Raw genomic sequence first — 11,808 nt, 5'->3', positions numbered from 1 at the left:
CGTGGAACCAGTGGTACGGTCATTTCTCTAAAGTGTCCCAGAAGCCGTTTTTCAACATTACAACGCCAGGCCGCATGTTGCTCGTGCTACTGTGAACAGCCTGCGTGGCATAAACGTGCTACCATGGCCTGTAGCATCTCTGGACTTGTCTCCCATCAAGCACATCTGGGATGTCATTGGTCGGCAATTGCAAAATGAGCTGCCAGCAGCCAATCTCGATGATTTGCGTGCCCAAGTGCATTTAGTGAGGCATAAAATTTCTCAGACAACCATTAATAACCTCATTGATAGGTGTGACAAGGCATGTAAGTGCATATATTTCTGCGCGTGGCACTCATACTCGATACTGAATAAAACAAGATGTTTGGAATATTTTGTTTCCATTTTTCTATCTTTTGCATACTATTAATATGTCTATCGATCCTGTGATTTCCACAATTCCAAAACGTTTCCTTCTTGGTGTTGCAATTTCAATGTTGAGGAGTGTATATACAAAACACAGTGTATCCTGAGAAACCTAGCTCAATTATTACCCCAAATTGTCCTGTAAGTGGCTTAGATGCCCCAAACAGGTTCTCAGCCTCTACTGTCCCCACACAGTCCCTTGGTCCCAGATGCCCCCATGTAGTGCTTCTTCCACAGATGTACCACAACCTCCTCTGTAGTATTCAGAGAATTGAAGCTGCTGGAATTGCTAATACTAAAGGGGGAAGGGGGGACTAGAAAATAGTCCTAGCTCAGTCTATAGCTACACACTCAATATGGTAACATTATAATAGAATGCAGCCTGTAAATATACACACATTATTGTGACATAACCACAATGAAGTGCAGACTATCACTAAATACACACACTGGAGCCAAGAGTAAGGACGCAGAAGCATCCGAAACACGTAGGCTTTGAGGACACCACTCCCCACTTATTTCCACACCTGGACTATATACCTCTGGACTAACTTTTAAACAAGGACCATTAAACTTGGAATTTCGTTTCCGTTTTAAAGCGCATACAGCGCTGGATCCAAACACCCATTTCTCTCCTGCTTCAGACCGTGTGCCGACACGAGGATCCGGGCGCTATTTGTGACACAAACCCACAGTGTCAGGTGAGCTGGAGGATTCCTCCCCCCTTCTTTTCCTATTTTTGCTAAATACACACACTGTTGTGAATTCATCAGAAGAGATCACCACTTTGAAAAACACAGACATACTATACGTCATCACAATATAGTGGCGGCCGTAAAATGTATTGTAGAATAAAGCACCTCTTTTAAATAGTCGGGTCCAGAAGTATTTGGACAGTGACACAATTTTCATCATTAAGCCTTTGTACACCACAATGGATTTGAAACAAATCAGTGAAGATGTAATTAAAACTTCAGACTGTAATTGAAGGGGTTCATTAAACATATTGCGTTAGGCCCTGTTAACACAAGAGTTTTTTTATGTGGAAACCGCGTAAAAAAAAACGCACCTGAAAATGGCTCCAATTGATTTCAATGGGAGGCGGAGGCGTTTTTTCCCGCGAGCGGAAAAACCATCTCGCTGGAAAAAGAAGCGACATGCCCTATCTTCGGACGTTTACGTCTCTGACCTCCCATTGACATCAATGGGAGGCAGAGAAAGCGTATTTCGTGGTGTTTTTGCCTGCGGCGCTCAATGGCCGCGGGCGAAAAACGTCGCGAAAAAGCCACAAATATCGCGGCAAACGGCGTGCCGACAGATCAAAATCAACCTCAAAATTCCAGACAGAACATGGACTTAAAGAGGACATCACTGTTTTAGTAAATAATTATATTCCCAATGTTACCAGTTAGGGGTGTGCCCATACACAGACTGACACTGACCAATCAATGCTGACAGAGAGAGACTGTAGGGACAAGGGGAATAGTAACACCTAGTTATCAATTTAGGAATGGCACGACGCAGAGTTCTAAGGAGAGGTGACAAGTCCCCTTTAAACATTTAGTAATAATATCCATTTTTTACATAGTTCCTCTAAGTTCACAGACTCAAAAGTAATTGGACAATTGACTGGTAAGCATATAATCAATCGTATGTTTAAAAGTTTGTTCTCTCCTTTGAATTCCACATAATTCTAAAAGCAGCTTTAACCCCTTTCCGCAAATGGGCGTTACTGTACGTCCTTTTTAGCAGGGCGTTCCCGCAAATGGGCATACAGTAATGCCATGAGGACGATGTGCTCGCTTCATTTTCAACGAGAGTCGGCTGTAATATACAGCCGACATCCCACTGCAACGCGGGGCAATCACAATTATCTGCGATCGCCGCTATTTAACCCCTTAAATGCATAGCAATGGCTTCCTGGTCAGCCAGGTACGGAAACCAAAGGCAGGACCTAATAGACCGACAGTGTTGTAAAATGACAGCTACAATACACTGCACTACATAACTAGTGCAATCTATTGTACTGGGGATCAGAAGATCAGATCTTCAAGTCCCCAGTTAAGTGTAAAAAAAAATGTTTAAGAAAAATAATTAAATAAAAGTTTTATGTAATAAAAACAACAATCGCCCTGTTTCCCTGATCAAGTCTTTTACAATTAAAAAAACCTGAAAAGAACATAAACAAAACTATACATAATAGGTATCGCCGCGTTCGAGTCGGCCTGAACTATAAAAATATCATATTATTTATCCCACATTGTGAACACTGTAAAAATTTCCTTTTTTGGTCATGTTGTTTCCAAAAAAAATTAATCAAAATGTCGCAAGTACCCCAAAATGGTACCATTAAAAACTACAGTTTACAACGCAAAAAACAAGTCCTCATTCGCTCTGTCAACAAAAAAATAAAAAAAGTCTAAAACATTATTTTATTTAGAAAAAAGTGTTTTTATTGTGTAAAAGTAGTAAAACATTTAAAAAACTATATAAATTTGGTATTGCCGTAATCGTATCAAACTGCAAAATAAAGTAAACATGTTGTTAATACTGCACAGAGAACGGCGTTAAAAAATTATAAAAAACAGTGAGAGAGTTTCAGTTTTTTGGTCTCCTCGCCACCCCAAAAAATTGAATAAAAACTGATCAAAAAATCGCATGTACCCCAAAATGATAGTAATAAAAACTACAGCTCGTCCCATGAAAATCAAGCACTCACACAGCTCGTCAACGGTAAAATAAAAATGGTGACTCTCGGAACGCAATACTGCAAAACGAAGGCCCAGACTAATTTATATGTGCAGCAGTCCTTCACCTAAAACCCCACGTCATCATTTTCTAGCCCCGACTGGTAGACACTGTAAATGCAGCGGAAACTATGACATTTTGGGGTCTGAGCTACATATGGGGCTAGCGAAGAAGTCAAAGATTAGGCGATGCTGGAGTGCGGATATTTTGTACAATACCACGGACACACTTTACAAGTGCGACTCCTGCACCCAAGTACGTCACTATCCATGGATAATTCATTTTATTATTCATTTACCCCATTATTACATCATCCTATTATTACCTGATACACTCCGCCCTGCTTACATATACCCTGATGTACTCTGCCCAGCTTAAATATACCCTGATGTACTCCGCCCAGCTGATATGTACCTTGATGTACTCCTCACAGCTAACATATACCCTGATGTACTCCTCACAGCTAACATATACCCTGATGTACTCCGCGCACCTTACATATACCCTGATGTACTCCGCGCAGCTTACATATACCCTGATGTACTCCTCACAGCTTACATATACCCTGATGTACTCCTCACAGCTAACATATACCCTGATGTACTCCGCGCAGCTTACATATACCCTGATGTACTCCGTGCAGCTTACATATACCCTGATGTACTCCTCACAGCTAACATATACCCTGATGTACTCCGCACAGATTACATATACGCTGATGTACTCCGCACAGTTTACATATACCCTGATGTACTCCACTCAGTTTACATATACCCTGATGTACTCCGCACAGATTACATATACCCTGATGTACTCCGCCCAGTTTACATATACCCTGATGTACTCCTCACAGTTTACATATACCCTGATGTACTCCTCACAGCTTACATATACCCTAATGTACTCCTCACAGTTTACATATACCCTGATGTACTCCTCACAGCTTACATATACCCTGATGTACTCCGCACAGATTACATATACCCTGATGCACTCCGCCCAGTTTACATATACCCTGATGTACTCCGCACAGATTACATATACCCAGATGTACTTCGCACAGTTTACATATACCCTGATGTACTCCTCACAGCTTACATATACCCTGATGTACTCCGCACAGATTACGTATACCCTGATGTACTGCTCACAGTTTACATATATCCTGATGTACTCTGCACAGTTTACATGTACCCTGATGTACTCCGCCCAGCTTATATATACCCTGATGTACTGCGCACAGATTACATATACAATGATGTACTCCGCCCTGCTTACATATACCCTGATGTACTTCTCACAGTTTACATATACCCTGATGTACTCCGCACAGATTACATATACCCTGATGTACTCCGCACAGCTTACATAATACTGATGCACTCCACCCAGCTTACAAATACCCTGATGTATTCCTCACAGTTTACATATACCCTGATGTACTCTGCACAGATTACATATACCCTTGATGTACTCCGCCCAGTTTACATATATCCTGATGTACTCCGCCCAGTTTACATATACCCTGATGTACTCCGCCCAGCTTACATATACCCTGATGTACTCCGCCTAGCTGACATATACCCTGATGTACTCCACCCAGCTTACATATACCCTGATGTACTCCTCACAGATTGCATATACCCTGATGTACTCCACCCAGCTTACATATACCCCACATTATAAGCTGAAATACCAGTAAAACACTAAAAAAAACGATTACCATGCAAAATCCACGCTCCAAAAGCCAAATGGCGGTCCTTCTGAGCCTGACAGTGTGCCCAAACAGCAGTTTATGACCACATATGGGGTATTACTGTACACTGGAGAACCCGCTTAACAATTTATGGGGTGTGTGTCTAAAGTGGCACAAGCTGGGCACAACATATTGGGCACTAAAATAGCATATCTGTGGGAAAAATAGCAATTTTCAATCTGCAACATCTATTGTGTACTAATTTCTGCAAAACCTGTGGGGTCAAAATGCTCACTATACCACATGATAAATTCCTTAAAGTGGTGTAGTTTCTCAAATGGGGTCACTTCTAGAGGGTTTTCACTGTACTGGTACCTCAGCGCAATGCAACATGGCGTCAAAAAACCAATTTGGTTAATATTTTTTTTTTATAAATAATGGCCGAATGTAAACAACAAAAAAGAGGAGGGGGAGAGAAGAAGAGAGAAGATCAGATCATGGAGGACAAAGGGGACTATTGCAGGTTCAACTCAGTCATGAGGGTATTAATAGGTGCTGTGCAGGTTAGAAGTCCTACCGGAGAGTCTTAAAGAACTTTATTATTTTGTAAAGTGATGGCATATCACTAGGATATGCCTTCACTTAAAGGGGTTCCCCGCCATGGACAAACCCTACTTGTTATAAGGGTCCCTTGTAAATAAGCTGATCACAAAGTTTCCTCCTGCTGGCCTCCTCAGCAATCAGCTGTAGTCTCTGGGGACATTTTGCATTAAGTGTTCAATTCCCTGCAGCACCACCACAGGAGAAATTAAGTATTACATGACAGGTCCTCCAGAGTGAGATACACTGTTTATAATCACTCTTCACTCTGGCCAAAGGATAAGGATCCTGAACAGAAGACCCCCCTCTATTAACTCCCTAATAATGTGTATGAAAATGGATTTTCTAAACTGGACAACCCCTTTAATGATCGTCGGGATCTGAGCTCTAGGATCCACCATGATCCTGAGAATAAAGGGCTGCAGTGCTGATTTAGCACTGCTTCCCACTGTTTTTCCCTGCACAGCAGCGCCCTGGCTAAATCAGCGCCATGTCCACTTCATTGTTTAGTAAGCACATCACTGTACTTTTAGTAGCAGATGTGCGTGGTATTACATCTTAGGGCAGCTCAGTCCCATTTAACCCGTTAGTGACCGCCCCATAGTGTTTTTACGGTGGCCACTAACGGGCTATATTCCGATGCAATAGCCTTTTTACGGCGTTGCATCCGAATAAATAAACAGAGCAGGAAGCTGTCAAATCTCCCTGCTCTCAGCTACCAGTATCGATATTAGTATCGATCTCACACGTTTAACCCCTCAGATGTGGCGCTCAATAGCGAGCACCGCATCTGAGTGGTTTTGGAGAGCGGGAGGGAGCTCCTTCTCTCTCCCACCGACACCCGGCGATAAGATCGCCGAGTGTCTGTGTCTCCGATGGCAGCCGGGGGCCTAATAAAGGCCCTCAGGTCTGCCTGTAGTAAATGCCTGCTAGGTCATGCCTCTGGCATGACCTAGCAGATGCCTGTCCGTTTTACAAGGACAAGCATAATACACTGCAATACAGAAATATTGCAGTGTATTATAAATGCGATCGGATAATCGCATAGTGAAGTCCCCTAGTGGGACTAGTAAAAAAAAGTTTAAAAAAAGTTTAATAAAGAGTGGAAAAAAAACGAAAAACCCACTTTTCCCTCTTACAAAATGCTTTATTATTAAAAAACAAAATAAAGTACAAAATGTTACACACATTTGGTATCGCCACGCCCGTAACAACCCCAACTATAAACTTATTACATAATTTAACCCGCACGGTGAACTTCGTAAAAAATAAAATAAAAAACTATGGAAAAATTGCTGTTTTCTTTGAATCCAGCCTAAAAAAAATTGATAAAAAGTGATCAAAAAGTCGCATCTACTCCAAAATGGTACTGATAAAAACTACAAGTCGTCCCGCAAAAAAAAAGCCCTCACACAATTGCATCGGCGAAAAAATAAAATATGGAGACACAAAAACAAATAATTTTGAAAAAAAAGTGTTTTCACTGTGTAAAAGTAGTAAAACATACAAAAACTATACAAATTTGGTATTGTTGCAATCTAAACAACCCACTGAATAAAGTTATTGTGTTACTTATACCACACGGTAAACGTCGTAAAGTTAGGACGCAAAAAAGTGTGGCGAAATTGCAGGTTTTTTTCTATTCCCCCCCAAAAAAATTCATAAAAGTTAATCAATAAATTCTATGTACCCCAAAATGGTTCTATTAAAAATTATAACTTGTCCCGCAAAAAACAAGACCTTATAAAGCTATATCAACGCAAAAATAAAAAGGTTATAGCTCTTTGAATGAGACGATGGAAAAACGTCAAAAATGGTTTGGTCATTAAGGTCTAAAATAGGCTGGTCATTAAGGGGTTAAGTGAATGGCACTGAGCTGTAATACCAGGCACAGCTGTGACTATACTGTATATGACTATAATATATATGTATATGATATACTGTATAGTCATGCTGTACTCACCACACCCTCTCATAACCTACAAGTGCACAAAGGGAGTTCACATTTACCGCACAGCAAGTGGGCCTGTGAGCTTTCAAATGCAATGGCTGAATTTGAGCCGCAGATCGGCCTTGGAAATTCCTTTTCTGTTTCTGATTAGGTCTGGTGAGCTTTTTTGCACTTTTATCTAAGAAAATACATTTTTTGAACTATGAAATATCTTTTATTGTGATTAACTAATAGAGACTTCTAATTTTTGTCATTTTTAGGACTTTGTTTATAGGTTGTTTAAAAAGATTTTATGCATGTAAGAGAGTACAAAATGTGTAAAATTTATTAAGAGACATGTGCATTGAAATAATATGGCGCAACTCTTACCAACTACCCCCTCCATTTTGATTGGCATAAGGAGGTTACAGATAACCTCCTTATTTTTGGTACCTGCGAACAAGATGGTGGCCTGACATCAAGATTATTCTGCTTGTGTCATCCTGTGGTGTAATGTACAATATATAATCATTGTGACATCACAGGATTCCAGAACACTAATGCTGCTCTGTGTAACCGGAATTCACAGCTCAGATCAGGAGATGAAGACGCGGAGAGAAGACAGAATACAGGTAAGTCCATTACACAACATACAACATCTACAGGATGAAGAATTAGATATCAATAGAATTTATCATTATTATTCTAATATTTATTTATTGTTTGACTCCAATCCATTACCTGGAGGATGACACAGTAGTATAGAAGATATGTGTATAGTACAGTAGGGAGCATTGTTGTCCTATAGCCGCCAGCAGCCTTAAATTCACTAATTGATTCATGTTGCAATGTATATAATACATAATTTAATATTATAACCTATGCATGATCAGCAAATACGTAAAAGATTAGTGTAGCCAAACAGTCGTGCTGCCCATAGCAACCAATCAGAATCCAGCAATATTATTGGTTGCTATGAGCAACACATACAGTGAAGGAAATAAGTATTTGATCCCTTGCTGATTTTGTAAGTTTGCCCACTGTCAAAGACATGAGCAGTCTAGAATTTTTAGGCTAGGTTAATTTTACCAGTGAGAGATAGATTATATTTAAAAAAAACAGAAAATCACATAGTCAAAATTATATATATATATATTTGCATTGTGCACAGAGAAATAAGTATTTGATCCCCTACCAACCATTAAGAGTTCAGCCTCCTCCAGACCAGTTACACGCTCCAAATCAACTTGGTGCCTGCATTAAAGACAGCTGTCTTACATGGTCACCTGTATAAAAGACTCCTGTCCACAGACTCAATTAATCAGTCTGACTCTAACCTCTACAACATGGGCAAGACCAAAGAGCTTTCTAAGGATGTCAGGGACAAGATCATAGACCTGCACAAGGCTGGAATGGGCTACAAAACCATAAGTAAGACGCTGGGTGAGAAGGAGACAACTGTTGGTGCAATAGTAAGAAAATGGAAGACATACAAAATGACTGTCAATCGACATCGATCTGGGGCTCCATGCAAAATCTCACCTCGTGGGGTATCCTTGATCCTGAGGAAGGTGAGAGCTCAGCCGAAAACTACACGGGGGGAACTTGTTAATGATCTCAAGGCAGCTGGGACCACAGTCACCAAGAAAACCATTGGTAACACATTACGCCGTAATGAATTAAAATCCTGCAGTGCCCGCAAGGTCCCCCTGCTCAAGAAGGCACATGTACAGGCCCGTCTGAAGTTTGCAAATGAACATCTGGATGATTCTGAGAATGATTGGGAGAAGGTGCTGTGGTCAGATGAGACTAAAATTGAGCTCTTTGGCATTAACTCAACTCGCCGTGTTTGGAGGAAGAGAAATGCTGCCTATGACCCAAAGAACACCGTCCCCACTGGCAAGCATAGAGGTGGAAACATTATGTTTTGGGGGTGTTTCTCTGCTAAGGGCACAGGACTACTTCACCGCATCAATGGGAGAATGGATGGAGCCATGTACCGTCAAATCCTGAGTGACAACCTCCTTCCCTCCACCAGGACATTAAAAATGGCTCGTAGCTGGGTCTTCCAGCACGACAGTGACCCGAAACATACAGCCAAGGCAACAAAGGAGTGGCTCAAAAAGAAGCAAATTAAGGTCATGGAGTGGCCTAGCCAGTCTCCAGACCTTAATCCCATCGAAAACTTATGGAGGGAGCTGAAGATCCGAGTTGCCAAGCAACAGCCTCGAAATCTTAATGATTTACAGATGTTCTGCAAAGAGGAGTGGGCCAAAATTCCATCTAACATGTGTGCAAACCTCATCATCAACTACAAAAAATGTCTGACTGCTGTGCTTGCCAACAATGGTTTTGCCACCAAGTATTAACCCCTTCCCGACATTTGCCGTACATGTACGTCATGGAAAGCATTGACTTCCCGCATCTTGCCGTACATGTACGCCGAATGTTTGGGACCGGCTCAGAAGCTGAGCCGGTGCCATCATCACCGGATCTCAGCTGTATCTTACAGCTGACATCCGGCTGTAACGGCGGGGACCGAAATTAGCTTTGATCCCCGCCATTAACCCCTTAAGTGCAGCGCTCAAACGCGATCGCTGCACTTAAGGTGTTTGCAGCTCATCGGAACCCCAGTAATGAAATTGCCGAGGTTCCGGTGGCTGCAATGGCAACCGGAGGCCTAATACTGGCCTCCCGGTCTGCCTAGCACCGAAGCCGGTCAAGATCCGCCCGGCGGCGGAGCCTGATCGGCTTCCGTAGCTGCCGGCAAGATGGCGCCGGGTCAGGAGCTGATCCGGCGTCATCAGCGGTGGAAGTCAGCTGTACTGTACAGCTGACATCCACCTGTAATGGCAGGAACCGGAGCTAGCTCCGATCCCTGCCATTAACCCCTTCGATGCAGCAATCGAAAGCGATTGCTGCATCGTAGCGGTTACTAGCAGATCGCCAGCCCTGACAGACAATCAGGACTGGCGACTGCTGTTATGGCAACAGGAGACACAATGGTCTCCTGCTCTGCCATTACGGAAGCCGATTTAGGCCCCGCCGGGAGGCGAAGCCTAATCGGCTTGCTGTCAGTGAATGACTGACAGATCTAATACATTGCACTACATAGGTAGTGCAATGTATTGGACCTTCAAGTCCCCTAGTGGGACTTGAGAAAAAGTGTAAAAAAAGTATCAAAAATTGTAAAAAAAAGTGCAAATAATAAAAGTTTGAAAACAATAAAAGTTTCAAGTAATCAAATAAAACACAATCCCCCTTTTACTCTTATCAAGTCCTTTATTATTGAAAAATAATAATAAACCATATGTATTTGGTATCGCCACGACCGTAACGACCTGAGGTATCAAAATATTATATTATTTATTGCACGCGGTGAACAGCGTAAAAAAAAAACGTAAAAACCGTTACCAGAGTTTCTGTTTTTTAGTCACTTTGCCCTCAAATGTTAGAATAAAAAGTGATCAAAAAGTCGCACGTATTCAAAAATGGTACCTATAAAAACTATAGCTCGTCCCGCAAAAAACAAGCCCTCATACACCTCCGCGACAAAAAAATTAAAAAGTTATGGTTCTCACAACTTGGCGACAGAAAAAATACATTCTTTTTACAAAAGTAATTTTATTGTGCAAAAAATTGTAAAACATAAAAAAGTGCTACAAATTAGGTATCGCCGGAATCGTACTGACCCGCAGAATAAAGTTAACATGTAGTTTATAATGCGTGGTGAACGCTGTATAAAAAAAAATGAAAAAAGCTGTGCCAGAATTGCGTTTTTTTGTTTACCTGGCATCCCAAAAAATAGGATAAAAGGTGATCAAAAAGTCACATGTACCCCAAAATGGTACCAATAATAACTACAGCTCGTCCCGCAACAAACCAGCCCTCATACCACTACGTCTATGAAAAATAATATTAGTTATGGCTTCAATAAGTCAGGAAATAAAAAAATATGCAGTTGTGCCCGAGGGGAACATTTCTTCTGTTTCAAGAGGCGATTTATCAAGGACCTAAAATTAGGGAACCAGGAAAGGGAGGGCCCAAACATATCCGCTGGAAGCGACGGTGCCCGTATTATACCAGGACAACACTTCCTAGCAAAATTCCCCAAACTACAAAGGCGCGGAGTGTGGATCAAAAGGGGGATAATAAAGGACGCCATATATCAGTGCGACACCGGCCTGTGCAGAAAGGATTGCTTAACAGCGTAACACACATCTATGGATTATTTTATTGTTTTTTTTTACCCCATTATTATACCACCTGACTATGCCCCTTATATACTCCGCCTGGCTTACATATGCCCTACATTATAAACGGAAACACCAGTAAGACTCCAAACAAAACTACTACCAAGCAAAATCCACGCTCCAAAAGCCAAATGGCATTTCCTCCCATCTGAGCCCTACAGCGTGCCCAAACAGCA

The 11,808-nt window shown here is 41.6% G+C and overlaps 1 long non-coding RNA gene across 1 annotated transcript in view; it reads right to left on the bottom strand.

The window, feature by feature from the left end:
* LOC142759354 (uncharacterized) overlaps positions 1-7,860 on the bottom strand; it is a 43,391-nt gene extending 35,531 nt beyond the window's left edge. Inside the window, exon 1 of the long non-coding RNA XR_012883126.1 lies at positions 7,770-7,860. This is a non-coding gene — a long non-coding RNA (uncharacterized LOC142759354). The remainder of the gene's footprint in view (positions 1-7,769) is intronic.
* Between the last annotated feature and the right edge of the window lie 3,948 nt (positions 7,861-11,808).

This window comes from Rhinoderma darwinii, chromosome 4, assembly GCF_050947455.1.
Source record: "Rhinoderma darwinii isolate aRhiDar2 chromosome 4, aRhiDar2.hap1, whole genome shotgun sequence".
In the NCBI taxonomy this organism is placed as follows: Eukaryota; Metazoa; Chordata; class Amphibia; order Anura; family Rhinodermatidae; genus Rhinoderma; species Rhinoderma darwinii.
This window is presented reverse-complemented; position numbering and strand designations above follow the sequence as displayed.